Source organism: Schistocerca cancellata, unplaced genomic scaffold, assembly GCF_023864275.1.
Source record: "Schistocerca cancellata isolate TAMUIC-IGC-003103 unplaced genomic scaffold, iqSchCanc2.1 HiC_scaffold_1167, whole genome shotgun sequence".
Taxonomy (NCBI): domain Eukaryota; kingdom Metazoa; phylum Arthropoda; class Insecta; order Orthoptera; family Acrididae; genus Schistocerca; species Schistocerca cancellata.
Genome location: NW_026047166.1, coordinates 1 through 14,826, shown reverse-complemented (window position 1 = coordinate 14,826; position 14,826 = coordinate 1). Strand labels below are relative to the sequence as shown.

Below are 14,826 nucleotides of genomic sequence, written 5' to 3'. Positions count from 1 at the left end.
CACCGCTTCCTACAAGCTCTGCGTCTGAGGATGAGGTGGAGATCCTGGCGCCCGCTGAGGACATGGATCTCGCCAGTCCCTCGGACGCAATAGATGGCTGTTGTCCAGGTGGTGCCTCAGTAGCAGCAGGGGCCCAGGAGGCGTAATCTGCCTCCCCAGTCCCTTCACGCCTTTCCCATCCATGGCCAATACCATCCTCCAGTGGAACTGCAGCGGTTTCTTCCACCATCTAGCTGAGCTCCGCCAACTTCTCAGCCGTCATCCTTTCCTTTGCATTGCTCTGCAGGAAACTTGGTTTCCAGCAATGCGAACCCCCCCCTCGGTGGATATCGGGGCTATTTTAAGAACCGGGCAGCTTATGAAAGGGTGTCTGGTGGCGTCTGCATATATGTCCTTAACTCTCTTAACAGCAAGTTTGTACCTCTACAAACAGCTTTAGAGGCTGTCGCTGTTCGGGTGTGGACGCCACAGGCTATTACTGTCTGCAGTATTTACCTTCCACCGGATGGTGCTGTCGGGCAGCATGTCCTGGCTGCTCTGATAGCCCAACTGCCGCCACCTTTCTTGTTGCTGGGCGATTTCAATGCCCACAACCCTCTATGGGGTGAGACTGTCTCCGATGACTGCGGTCGTGCCGTGGAGCATTTGTTGGCTCAGCTCGACCTTAGCCTCTTGAACACCGGTGCTCCCACGCGTTTCAGTGTGGCCCATGGCTCGTTCTCGGCCATCGATGTCTCTCTTTGCACCCCCGGACTTGTCCCATCCCTCCACTGGAGAGTGCATCCTGACCTGTGTGGTAGTGACCATTTTCCCATCTATTTGTCACTGCCCCAGTGTCATTCTTCAGGGCGCCTGCCCCGCTGGGCTCTCCACAGGGCTGATTGGCCGAGTTTTACTTCCGCGGCAACCGTAGAGTCTCCCCCACAGGGTGACATTGACGTGGTTAAGACACGGACCACCTCGTCAATCATTTCGGCGGCCGAGGCTGCCATCCCGCGCTCTTCTGGACTCCCTCGGAGGAAGGCTGTACCCTGGTGGTCGCCGGAGATTGCTGAGGCTATTCGCGACCGTAGGCGGGCCCTCCAGCGTCATAGGCGGCACCCGTCTCTAGAGACCCTCATCGCCTTTAAGATGCTCCGTGCCTTCGCCCGTCGTCTTATTACACGGCATAAGCAGGAATGCTGGGAGCGGTATGTCCCATCCTTGGGCTCCCGTGTCTCCCCCTCGCTCGTGTGGTCCCGGATACGGCGGATTTATGGACACCAGACCCCTATGGGTGTCCCTGGGATATTCTTGGACGGCGCTGTCTGCACGGACGCTGCCGCCATTGCTGAACACCTTGCTGCGCACTTTGCTAAGAGCTCTGCGACTGCAACTTATCCCCCCGCCTTTCGCTCTCTCAAGGAACGAGCCGAGCAGACGCCGTTATCGTTCCGCACGCGTCGTTCTGAAACATACAATGCTCCTTTCAGCGAGAGGGAATTCCTCGCTGCCCTCGCCGATTGCCCTGATACAGCACCAGGACCGGACTGCATCCACGCACAGATGCTGAAGCATCTCTCCAGGGACTGCCAGAGACACATCCACACCATCGTTAACCGCATTTGGAGCGAGGGCGTGTTCCGGTCGCAATGGCGAGAGGGTGTTATTGTCCCCATCTTGAAGCCCGGTGCGGACCCACTGGCGGTTGACAGCTATCGTCCCATTCCCCTCACCAACGTTTTGTGCAAATTGCTCAAACGTATGGTGGGGCGGCGTTTGTGTTGGGCCCTTGAGTCGCGCGGTCTCCTCGCTCTATCCCAGGGTGGCTTCCGTCGGGGCCGGTCTGCCGCGGACAATTTGGTGCGGCTGGAATCTGCTATCCGTACGGCCTTTGCCCGTCGTCAGCATCTCGTTGCTGTATTTTTCGATCTGCGGAAGGCGTATGACACCACATGGAGGCATCACATCCTCGCCACGTAGTATGAGTGGGGTCTTCGTGGTCGGCTCCCGGCTTTTCTTCAAACCTTTTTATTGCGCCGCTCTTTCCGGGTGCAAGTCGGTGCCGCCTCTAGTTCATCTTATATACAGGAAATGGGGTCCCGCAGGGCTCGGTGTTTAGCGTCTCCTTATTTCTAGTGGACATTAATGGTCTGGCTGCAGCCGTGGGGTCGTCGGTGTCTCCTTCTATGTATGCCGACGACTTCTGCATCTCGTGTAGCTCCACGACTATGGGAGTCGCCGAACGAAATTGAGGAGATCATCCAGAATATTATTTCTAGAGAGCAACAGAAGAAACATGAGATGCACGAAAGGCTGAATTCTTTATTGCATGAAGCTGACAAACTAAGTAAGGAACTTGAATTTCATTTTTATCCTGCATTATATGATACGCTGCCTTTATGTGAGGCTCTTACTAAGCTAGAGTGTGAAACAAGAAAACTTCTTCTCTTGAAGTGTGCGCTCATGAAAGAAATATTGGAGATTTCAAAGCAGGAGGCAGAACTGTGTTCAAGTCTTGGAGAAGCTACAGAGATTAAGGTAGAGGATGCTCTACCAACAAGTGATGAATAGCCATTTTCAATCAAAGACTTTGAGTTGTGCAGTCACGAAAGAGTGCTGCTCAACAAGAAATTGGACTCCCTTCAAGTATAATTAACAAAAGGGAAGCATTCAGAGACATTAACAACACAAAACAACATATTACTCTAAAGACTTCAAAAATGCCAATGAAACCCCCTCGCAGAAACATTGGTATGGCAGTTCGTCTCAGGCGTAACTCATCTGAATTTACTGAATGCCAAGCAAATAAAAAACTTAGGCCTTCTTCTCTTCCTGATATGGACATACTATGAATGAAAACAAAAAAGAACCTTATTTGGTACTCAGTGAATCTTAAGTTAGTGGAGTTGTATCATTGTCATTTTGTATTGTTTTTAACTGAAGATATTTATTTATGACTGTTCCACATCCCAAAGTGATTTTTATTTTCTATAACTACCTTTAGACTTTGCAAATATTAGTCAGAATATGTTAAATACCAAAAAATTCACATGTTGCGTCTTCAAAGAAAGGGGGTCATGTTATATTCTGAGTTGTCTTATAGTGAGGTAAATACAGACACTTTTTATTATTATATTGATCTGTCTGAAGAAGTTAAGTACCATGCACGAGCTCATACTTGCTTTGAATTGTGCACCTCATGCAGTTGAAAAATTCCTCCTCATTTCCAGCACCTTCATTTGATTAGTTTCTCAAGTAATGAGGAAGCCTTTATTCCACTTTTCTCGCATGCACTGAACAATCTGCTGCTTCAGTCCATGAAATCTTCCCTGTGTTCCCCTGAAAGTTTAGCATGTATAACTTAAAGCATTTAATTTATTCTTCATCTGACATCAGCTACGAAAATTAACTTGTGTGTTATTAGATTTTCTTTTTGTTGCACAGACTTTTGTGGTCTCTGCTTCAGGAATAACCATTAACTTACAATTATATGTGCGAACCAATTGTTAACTGCAGATTCATAGAGTCATGTTTCTCAACCATCACAGATATGATTTTGTATCCATTATTAATCGCTACAATTTACTGTTCTCATAGAATTAAGCAAACTTAATGACAGTAATAATTTATCCTCTTAACTCCCTACAATGGATCAACAGGAATTGGACATCCAGTTTAAATGTGATGTATGCTCCTAAAAAACAAGGGACACAGCGCATATTCCCATAGCTGGCAGCATGAAGAAAATTGCTGCCTGCTCACCACTAACCTTCCCACATTTGGCCAAGTTGATGCTGCTGCATCCTATCGCACCCTTTTGAAAACTAAGCAAAATTCACACCTAACTTCTCTGCATACTTCCAAAAAGGTTACCAGAAGTCCACAGTACAGCCAAGAGCTAATACTAAGTATCAGAGATACTTCGTTGCACCTGTAAGACTTGGGTTAGTTCACTAAATTCTCTCTAAAGGTGGACAAAATAATTTTTCAATCCATATTGCAGGTATGTAACACTATGCATTTAAGGGTTAAAATTGTATTCCATTGTGTATTCTACTCCAGCAGTGTTTTACGTAAATGTATAGTATTTATGCTGTAGAGTGGTGTTTACAAACCCTACTTGATAACAGTGAATGTGCAATCAAGAAAATGTAACAAAAAATTAATATTTAATAATGTTTAATACGATAAAAAAAAGTGGTTAAGGCGTCTGACTAGAAATCAGATTCCCTCTGGGAGCGTAGGCTCGAGTCCTACCGACTGCGTCCGTTTTTTTTTTTCTTTTCTTTAGGAAGGAGGAGCAGAAAATTTCGCGGTTTGCCTGTCGTTTTGGTACCTCGCCACACCTCTCCTCTCACAGCCGTTTATAGCGCCTGCCCTTTTGATAAGGGCGAATTCCAAGCGTCAGCTTTCGCGTCAGTCGGGACAAGTCGGGACATGTCGGGACATACTACGGGATGGCCTGCTTGGAGCAACGACGGAAAGAAAACGTTAATTTAACAGCACACATACTCATACGCGAAAATTTGCGCCCGTTTCGGTGGCCGGGAATCGAACCCGGATCAACTGCTTGGAAGGCGTGATAGTAGCTGTAGGCGCTTTACGAGGTAGGAGGCTGCATCCACACGCATTTGGGTAGCGCCTCCACGCACGCTGCGTCTTTGGGCAAGACTCGTCGCCGCGGCCGCAACGTTACTCTCACGATAGTGATGAGCGGTCGCTATAAGGCAGTGTAGTGGGGGACTCCGCGTGTGTAGCACTTTTTTCGGTCGTATCCGACGTCGCTGGGTGGCAATCCCACTTTCCCTGCAGACAGCTGCTCGGGAATGTGCTCGGCAAGCACGGACGTCATCGGACGTCCGCCCCCAACAAATGCAACTAACAAAATGGGAACAACAACTAAAAAAGTGGTAGGTTGTTCGCCTACCACGCGGGCGGCCCGGGTTCGATTCCCGGCCGATGCATCGTTTTGCTGTTCTCGCTATAATGCCGCCGCGCCGATTGCTCGCTTGAGCTGCGTCAGCCTCAGGAATGTGTAGCAGGATTCGCTGTGAGAAGAACCAAACACGCAGCACGCAAGAGGCCGTACTTGGACGGTCGCGTGCTATTTCTGAACTCTAGCGTCGGCCTGGCCCTACAGGCCGCTGTGTCCAGGTGCCTCAAGGGCGATGTACTGTAACCTTTTCCGTTGAAAAAGCTGCGGCAGCAGTTTAATCTAGCCAGTCGGGAAAGCACGTGTAGCAACACAGCAGATTCTTGAGAAAGCGCGAACTGTCTATCTCTAATATGTGGGACTTACCAAGTTTCCTGGGACGTTTGTTGCAACGTGCCTCGGTAGCGCAGTAGGTAGCGCGTAAGTCTCATAGTCTTAAGGTCGTGAGTTCGACCCTCACCCGGCGCATTTAATTTGCTGTACATAATGGCTGAATTAACGGCGTTGCTGTTGCTAGGGAACGAACTTAATTGTCGTTTGTTATCGCCAAGGAGTCCACGCCTCAGCGTCAAAATGTTTACTTCCAATTATGGCAAGGTACAACTTTGATCTTTCTCCTCCCCTGGTATGATGCAAACTGCAATGAATAGTCAGTTTCGAGCTGTGCGCCATGCCAGTCTGCACGCACAAATACGCTCGCAAACGGAGAACACCACTGAGTCCGGATTCAGCACGAAATGCGGGAGGAGAGGGAGTAAATCTCACGTTTATTGAGCAAATCCGGTGTGGTCTAGTGGCTAGGATACCTGGCTTTCAGCCAGGAGGCCAGGGTTCGATTCCCGGTACCGGAAGAGAAGTTTTTGCGCACACGTCCCTCCATGTTTTGGCCTTCCAACCTTCGTTTGTCGCCCTCCTTCCGGAGCTTCAACCGAACGTAATCGGGGAAAACAGGCACAAGATGCAATTACTGTCAGCACCGGGATAAAGGCAGAAGAGGCACTGGTCCGCTGTTGGGCTGCTACCAGCGTCAGTGGGAAGTCGGTGAAGTCGCCAGTTGCGCCAGAAGCCAGCAATTACCGTAGTACGCCTACACACGCGTTCCAATTATTCACATTGCTTGCAGCCGCTCCACCCACAACGGGCGTGAGCCCGGATAGCTCAGTCGGTAGAGCATTAGGCTTTTAACCTAAGGGTCCAGTGTTAGAGTCCCTGTCCGGGCGAAGATTTTTAACGCTTCCGTAATGGCTCGTCTCGTAGCGCTGGTAGCCCTGCCGTAACCAGTGCACAGAGTTCGTTTCCTGTCAACATTCTGCGCAGACCGGTTGGATTTTTCACGATTCGAGGGAAGCTTCAGATACGAGCAGTCGTGGCCGAGTGGTTACAGACCCAGTTTCTTGTTATAACTGAGTGGTTGAGAGTTTATGATTTATGATGGATGATAAGATTTTTGAGGAAGCACTATTCGATATGTCTGTCACTGAAGAATTCGTAAGACGCTGTGGGCAGAATGTGGGTTTAATGCAGAGGATGTTGCAAAGCGTGGTGATGAGGTTAAGAAATAAATTGAGGAGATCATCCAGAATATTATTTCTAGAGAGCAACAGAAGAAACACGAGATGCACGAAAGGCTGAATTCTTTATTGCATGAAGCTGACAAACTAAGTAAGGAACTTGAATTTCATTTTTATCCTGCATTATATGATACGCTGCCTTTATGTGAGGCTCTTACTAAGCTAGAGTGTGAAACAAGAAAACTTCTTCTCTTGAAGTGTGCGCTCATGAAAGAAATATTGGAGATTTCAAAGCAGGAGGCAGAACTGTGTTCAAGTCTTGGAGAAGCTACAGAGATTAAGGTAGAGGATGCTCTACCAACAAGTGATGAGACAGCCATTTTCAATCAAAGACTTTGAGTTCTGCAGTCACGAAAGAGTGCTGCTCAACAAGAAAGCGGACTCCCTTCAAGTATAATTAACGAAAGGGAAGCATTCAGAGTCATTAACAACACAAAACAACATATTACTCTAAAGACTTCAAAAATGCCAATGAAACCCCCTCGCAGAAACATTGGTATGGCAGTTCGTCTCAGGCGTAACTCATCTGAATTTACTGAATGCCAAGCAAATAAAAAACTTAGGCCTTCTTCTCTTCCTGATATGGACATACTATGAATGAAAACAAAAAAGAACCTTATTTGGTACTCAGTGAATCTTAAGTTAGTGGAGTTGTATCATTGTCATTTTGTATTGTTTTTAACTGAAGATATTTATTTATGACTGTTCCACATCCCAAAGTGATTTTTATTTTCTATAACTACCTTTAGACTTTGCAAATATTAGTCAGAATATGTTAAATACCAAAAAATTCACATGTTGCGTCTTCAAAGAAAGGGGGTCATGTTATATTCTGAGTTGTCTTATAGTGAGGTAAATACAGACACTTTTTATTATTATATTGATCTGTCTGAAGAAGTTAAGTACCATGCACGAGCTCATACTTGCTTTGAATTCTGCACCTCATGCAGTTGAAAAATTCCTCATTTCCAGCACCTTCATTTGATTAGTTTCTCAAGTAATGAGGAAGCCTTTATTCCACTTTTCTCGCATGTACTGAACAATCTGCTGCTTCAGTCCATGAAATCTTCCCTGTGTTCCCCTGAAAGTGTAGCATGTAGAACTTAAAGCATTTAATTTATTCTTCATCTGACATCAGCTACGAAAATTAACTTGTGTGTTATTAGATTTTCTTTTTGTTGCACAGACTTTTGTGGTCTCTGCTTCAGGAATAACCATTAACTTACAATTATATGTGCGAACCAATTGTTAACTGCAGATTCATAGTCATGTATCTCAACCATCACAGATATGATTTTGTATCCATTATTAATCGCTACAATTTACTGTTCTCATAGAATTAAGCAAACTTAATGACAGTAATAATTTATCCTCTTAACTCCCTACAGTGGATCAACAGGAATTGGACATCCAGTTTAAATGTGATGTATGTTCCTAAAAAAACAAGGGACACAGCGCATATTCCCATAGCTGGCAGCATGAAGAAAATTGCTGCCTGCTCACCACTAACCTTCCCACATTTGGCCAAGTTGATGCTGCTGCATCCTATCGCACCCTTTTGAAAACTAAGCAAAATTCACACCTAACTTCTCTGCATACTTCCAAAAAGGTTACCAGAAGTCCACAGTACAGCCAAGAGCTAATACTAAGTATCAGAGATACTTCGTTGCACCTGTAAGACTTGGGTTAGTTCACTAAATTCTCTCTAAAGGTGGACAAAATAATTTTTCAATCCATATTGCAGGTATGTAACACTATGCATTTAAGGGTTAAAATTGTATTCCATTGTGTATTCTACTCCAGCAGTGTTTTACGTAAATGTATAGTATTTATGCTGTAGAGTGGTGTTTACAAACCCTACTTGATAACAGTGAATGTGCAATCAAGAAAATGTAACAAAAAATTAATATTTAATAATGTTTAATACGATAAAAAAAAGTGGTTAAGGCGTCTGACTAGAAATCAGATTCCCTCTGGGAGCGTAGGCTCGAGTCCTACCGACTGCGTCCGTTTTTTTTTTTCTTTTCTTTAGGAAGGAGGAGCAGAAAATTTCGCGGTTTGCCTGTCGTTTTGGTACCTCGCCACACCTCTCCTCTCACAGCCGTTTATAGCGCCTGCCCTTTTGATAAGGGCGAATTCCAAGCGTCAGCTTTCGCGTCAGTCGGGACAAGTCGGGACATGTCGGGACATACTACGGGATGGCCTGCTTGGAGCAACGACGGAAAGAAAACGTTAATTTAACAGCACACATACTCATACGCGAAAATTTGCGCCCGTTTCGGTGGCCGGGAATCGAACCCGGATCAACTGCTTGGAAGGCGTGATAGTAGCTGTAGGCGCTTTACGAGGTAGGAGGCTGCATCCACACGCATTTGGGTAGCGCCTCCACGCACGCTGCGTCTTTGGGCAAGACTCGTCGCCGCGGCCGCAACGTTACTCTCACGATAGTGATGAGCGGTCGCTATAAGGCAGTGTAGTGGGGGACTCCGCGTGTGTAGCACTTTTTTCGGTCGTATCCGACGTCGCTGGGTGGCAATCCCACTTTCCCTGCAGACAGCTGCTCGGGAATGTGCTCGGCAAGCACGGACGTCATCGGACGTCCGCCCCCAACAAATGCAACTAACAAAATGGGAACAACAACTAAAAAAGTGGTAGGTTGTTCGCCTACCACGCGGGCGGCCCGGGTTCGATTCCCGGCCGATGCATCGTTTTGCTGTTCTCGCTATAATGCCGCCGCGCCGATTGCTCGCTTGAGCTGCGTCAGCCTCAGGAATGTGTAGCAGGATTCGCTGTGAGAAGAACCAAACACGCAGCACGCAAGAGGCCGTACTTGGACGGTCGCGTGCTATTTCTGAACTCTAGCGTCGGCCTGGCCCTACAGGCCGCTGTGTCCAGGTGCCTCAAGGGCGATGTACTGTAACCTTTTCCGTTGAAAAAGCTGCGGCAGCAGTTTAATCTAGCCAGTCGGGAAAGCACGTGTAGCAACACAGCAGATTCTTGAGAAAGCGCGAACTGTCTATCTCTAATATGTGGGACTTACCAAGTTTCCTGGGACGTTTGTTGCAACGTGCCTCGGTAGCGCAGTAGGTAGCGCGTAAGTCTCATAGTCTTAAGGTCGTGAGTTCGACCCTCACCCGGCGCATTTAATTTGCTGTACATAATGGCTGAATTAACGGCGTTGCTGTTGCTAGGGAACGAACTTAATTGTCGTTTGTTATCGCCAAGGAGTCCACGCCTCAGCGTCAAAATGTTTACTTCCAATTATGGCAAGGTACAACTTTGATCTTTCTCCTCCCCTGGTATGATGCAAACTGCAATGAATAGTCAGTTTCGAGCTGTGCGCCATGCCAGTCTGCACGCACAAATACGCTCGCAAACGGAGAACACCACTGAGTCCGGATTCAGCACGAAATGCGGGAGGAGAGGGAGTAAATCTCACGTTTATTGAGCAAATCCGGTGTGGTCTAGTGGCTAGGATACCTGGCTTTCAGCCAGGAGGCCAGGGTTCGATTCCCGGTACCGGAAGAGAAGTTTTTGCGCACACGTCCCTCCATGTTTTGGCCTTCCAACCTTCGTTTGTCGCCCTCCTTCCGGAGCTTCAACCGAACGTAATCGGGGAAAACAGGCACAAGATGCAATTACTGTCAGCACCGGGATAAAGGCAGAAGAGGCACTGGTCCGCTGTTGGGCTGCTACCAGCGTCAGTGGGAAGTCGGTGAAGTCGCCAGTTGCGCCAGAAGCCAGCAATTACCGTAGTACGCCTACACACGCGTTCCAATTATTCACATTGCTTGCAGCCGCTCCACCCACAACGGGCGTGAGCCCGGATAGCTCAGTCGGTAGAGCATTAGGCTTTTAACCTAAGGGTCCAGTGTTAGAGTCCCTGTCCGGGCGAAGATTTTTAACGCTTCCGTAATGGCTCGTCTCGTAGCGCTGGTAGCCCTGCCGTAACCAGTGCACAGAGTTCGTTTCCTGTCAACATTCTGCGCAGACCGGTTGGATTTTTCACGATTCGAGGGAAGCTTCAGATACGAGCAGTCGTGGCCGAGTGGTTACAGACCCAGTTTCTTGTTATAACTGAGTGGTTGAGAGTTTATGATTTATGATGGATGATAAGATTTTTGAGGAAGCACTATTCGATATGTCTGTCACTGAAGAATTCGTAAGACGCTGTGGGCAGAATGTGGGTTTAATGCAGAGGATGTTGCAAAGCGTGGTGATGAGGTTAAGAAATAAATTGAGGAGATCATCCAGAATATTATTTCTAGAGAGCAACAGAAGAAACACGAGATGCACGAAAGGCTGAATTCTTTATTGCATGAAGCTGACAAACTAAGTAAGGAACTTGAATTTCATTTTTATCCTGCATTATATGATACGCTGCCTTTATGTGAGGCTCTTACTAAGCTAGAGTGTGAAACAAGAAAACTTCTTCTCTTGAAGTGTGCGCTCATGAAAGAAATATTGGAGATTTCAAAGCAGGAGGCAGAACTGTGTTCAAGTCTTGGAGAAGCTACAGAGATTAAGGTAGAGGATGCTCTACCAACAAGTGATGAGACAGCCATTTTCAATCAAAGACTTTGAGTTCTGCAGTCACGAAAGAGTGCTGCTCAACAAGAAAGCGGACTCCCTTCAAGTATAATTAACGAAAGGGAAGCATTCAGAGTCATTAACAACACAAAACAACATATTACTCTAAAGACTTCAAAAATGCCAATGAAACCCCCTCGCAGAAACATTGGTATGGCAGTTCGTCTCAGGCGTAACTCATCTGAATTTACTGAATGCCAAGCAAATAAAAAACTTAGGCCTTCTTCTCTTCCTGATATGGACATACTATGAATGAAAACAAAAAAGAACCTTATTTGGTACTCAGTGAATCTTAAGTTAGTGGAGTTGTATCATTGTCATTTTGTATTGTTTTTAACTGAAGATATTTATTTATGACTGTTCCACATCCCAAAGTGATTTTTATTTTCTATAACTACCTTTAGACTTTGCAAATATTAGTCAGAATATGTTAAATACCAAAAAATTCACATGTTGCGTCTTCAAAGAAAGGGGGTCATGTTATATTCTGAGTTGTCTTATAGTGAGGTAAATACAGACACTTTTTATTATTATATTGATCTGTCTGAAGAAGTTAAGTACCATGCACGAGCTCATACTTGCTTTGAATTCTGCACCTCATGCAGTTGAAAAATTCCTCATTTCCAGCACCTTCATTTGATTAGTTTCTCAAGTAATGAGGAAGCCTTTATTCCACTTTTCTCGCATGTACTGAACAATCTGCTGCTTCAGTCCATGAAATCTTCCCTGTGTTCCCCTGAAAGTGTAGCATGTAGAACTTAAAGCATTTAATTTATTCTTCATCTGACATCAGCTACGAAAATTAACTTGTGTGTTATTAGATTTTCTTTTTGTTGCACAGACTTTTGTGGTCTCTGCTTCAGGAATAACCATTAACTTACAATTATATGTGCGAACCAATTGTTAACTGCAGATTCATAGTCATGTATCTCAACCATCACAGATATGATTTTGTATCCATTATTAATCGCTACAATTTACTGTTCTCATAGAATTAAGCAAACTTAATGACAGTAATAATTTATCCTCTTAACTCCCTACAGTGGATCAACAGGAATTGGACATCCAGTTTAAATGTGATGTATGTTCCTAAAAAAACAAGGGACACAGCGCATATTCCCATAGCTGGCAGCATGAAGAAAATTGCTGCCTGCTCACCACTAACCTTCCCACATTTGGCCAAGTTGATGCTGCTGCATCCTATCGCACCCTTTTGAAAACTAAGCAAAATTCACACCTAACTTCTCTGCATACTTCCAAAAAGGTTACCAGAAGTCCACAGTACAGCCAAGAGCTAATACTAAGTATCAGAGATACTTCGTTGCACCTGTAAGACTTGGGTTAGTTCACTAAATTCTCTCTAAAGGTGGACAAAATAATTTTTCAATCCATATTGCAGGTATGTAACACTATGCATTTAAGGGTTAAAATTGTATTCTATTGTGTATTCTACTCCAGCAGTGTTTTACGTATATGTATAGTATTTATGCTGTAGAGTGGTGTTTACAAACCCTACTTGATAACAGTGAATGTGCAATCAAGAAAATGTAACAAAAAATTAATATTTAATAATGTTTAATACGATAAAAAAAGTGGTTAAGGCGTCTGACTAGAAATCAGATTCCCTCTGGGAGCGTAGGCTCGAGTCCTACCGACTGCGTCCGTTTTTTTCTTCTTTTCTTTAGGAAGGAGGAGCAGAAAATTTCGCGGTTTGCCTGTCGTTTTGGTACCTCGCCACACCTCTCCTCTCACAGCCGTTTATAGCGCCTGCCCTTTTGATAAGGGCGAATTCCAAGCGTCAGCTTTCGCGTCAGCCGAGCAAAGTCGGGACAAGTCGGGACATACTACAGGATGGCCTGCTTGGAGCAACGACGGAAAGAAAACGTTGATTTAACAGCACACATACTCATACGCGAAAATTTGCGCCCGTTTCGGTGGCCGGGAATCGAACCCGGATCAACTGCTTGGAAGGCGTGATAGTAGCTGTAGGCGCTTTACGAGGTAGGAGGCTGCATCCACACGCATTTGGGTAGCGCCTCCACGCACGCTGCGTCTTTGGGCAAGACTCGTCGCCGCGGCCGCAACGTTACTCTCACGATAGTGATGAGCGGTCGCTATAAGGCAGTGTAGTGGGGGACTCCGCGTGTGTAGCACTTTTTTCGGTCGTATCCGACGTCGCTGGGTGGCAATCCCACTTTCCCTGCAGACAGCTGCTCGGGAATGTGCTCGGCAAGCACGGACGTCATCGGACGTCCGCCCCCAACAAATGCAACTAACAAAATGGGAACAACAACTAAAAAAGTGGTAGGTTGTTCGCCTACCACGCGGGCGGCCCGGGTTCGATTCCCGGCCGATGCATCGTTTTGCTGTTCTCGCTATAATGCCGCCGCGCCGATTGCTCGCTTGAGCTGCGTCAGCCTCAGGAATGTGTAGCAGGATTCGCTGTGAGAAGAACCAAACACGCAGCACGCAAGAGGCCGTACTTGGACGGTCGCGTGCTATTTCTGAACTCTAGCGTCGGCCTGGCCCTACAGGCCGCTGTGTCCAGGTGCCTCAAGGGCGATGTACTGTAACCTTTTCCGTTGAAAAAGCTGCGGCAGCAGTTTAATCTAGCCAGTCGGGAAAGCACGTGTAGCAACACAGCAGATTCTTGAGAAAGCGCGAACTGTCTATCTCTAATATGTGGGACTTACCAAGTTTCCTGGGACGTTTGTTGCAACGTGCCTCGGTAGCGCAGTAGGTAGCGCGTAAGTCTCATAGTCTTAAGGTCGTGAGTTCGACCCTCACCCGGCGCATTTAATTTGCTGTACATAATGGCTGAATTAACGGCGTTGCTGTTGCTAGGGAACGAACTTAATTGTCGTTTGTTATCGCCAAGGAGTCCACGCCTCAGCGTCAAAATGTTTACTTCCAATTATGGCAAGGTACAACTTTGATCTTTCTCCTCCCCTGGTATGATGCAAACTGCAATGAATAGTCAGTTTCGAGCTGTGCGCCATGCCAGTCTGCACGCACAAATACGCTCGCAAACGGAGAACACCACTGAGTCCGGATTCAGCACGAAATGCGGGAGGAGAGGGAGTAAATCTCACGTTTATTGAGCAAATCCGGTGTGGTCTAGTGGCTAGGATACCTGGCTTTCAGCCAGGAGGCCAGGGTTCGATTCCCGGTACCGGAAGAGAAGTTTTTGCGCACACGTCCCTCCATGTTTTGGCCTTCCAACCTTCGTTTGTCGCCCTCCTTCCGGAGCTTCAACCGAACGTAATCGGGGAAAACAGGCACAAGATGCAATTACTGTCAGCACCGGGATAAAGGCAGAAGAGGCACTGGTCCGCTGTTGGGCTGCTACCAGCGTCAGTGGGAAGTCGGTGAAGTCGCCAGTTGCGCCAGAAGCCAGCAATTACCGTAGTACGCCTACACACGCGTTCCAATTATTCACATTGCTTGCAGCCGCTCCACCCACAACGGGCGTGAGCCCGGATAGCTCAGTCGGTAGAGCATTAGGCTTTTAACCTAAGGGTCCAGTGTTCGAGTCCCTGTCCGGGCGAAGATTTTTAACGCTTCCGTAATGGCTCGTCTCGTAGCGCTGGTAGCCCTGCCGTAACCAGTGCACAGAGTTCGTTTCCTGTCAACATTCTGCGCAGACCGGTTGGATTTTTCACGATTCGAGGGAAGCTTCAGATACGAGCAGTCGTGGCCGAGTGGTTACAGACCCAGTTTCTTGTTATAACTGAGTGGTTGAGAGTTTAT

General features: G+C 46.6%; 6 non-coding genes across 6 annotated transcripts; all 6 read left to right on the top strand.

Moving 5' to 3' along the window:
- The first annotated feature begins 5,694 nt into the window (after positions 1-5,694).
- Positions 5,695-5,766, top strand: Trnae-uuc (transfer RNA glutamic acid (anticodon UUC)). The gene has a single exon. It is a non-coding gene; the product is annotated as a tRNA-Glu (tRNA).
- A 296-nt stretch (positions 5,767-6,062) lies between these two features.
- On the top strand, positions 6,063-6,135 carry Trnak-uuu (transfer RNA lysine (anticodon UUU)). The gene has a single exon. It is a non-coding gene; the product is annotated as a tRNA-Lys (tRNA).
- A 3,804-nt stretch (positions 6,136-9,939) lies between these two features.
- Trnae-uuc (transfer RNA glutamic acid (anticodon UUC)) lies at positions 9,940-10,011 on the top strand. The gene has a single exon. It is a non-coding gene; the product is annotated as a tRNA-Glu (tRNA).
- Positions 10,012-10,307: 296 nt separating this feature from the next.
- On the top strand, positions 10,308-10,380 carry Trnak-uuu (transfer RNA lysine (anticodon UUU)). Its single transcript has one exon. It is a non-coding gene; the product is annotated as a tRNA-Lys (tRNA).
- Positions 10,381-14,182: 3,802 nt separating this feature from the next.
- Positions 14,183-14,254, top strand: Trnae-uuc (transfer RNA glutamic acid (anticodon UUC)). Its single transcript has one exon. It is a non-coding gene; the product is annotated as a tRNA-Glu (tRNA).
- Positions 14,255-14,550: 296 nt separating this feature from the next.
- On the top strand, positions 14,551-14,623 carry Trnak-uuu (transfer RNA lysine (anticodon UUU)). Its single transcript has one exon. It is a non-coding gene; the product is annotated as a tRNA-Lys (tRNA).
- The last annotated feature ends 203 nt before the right edge of the window (positions 14,624-14,826 follow it).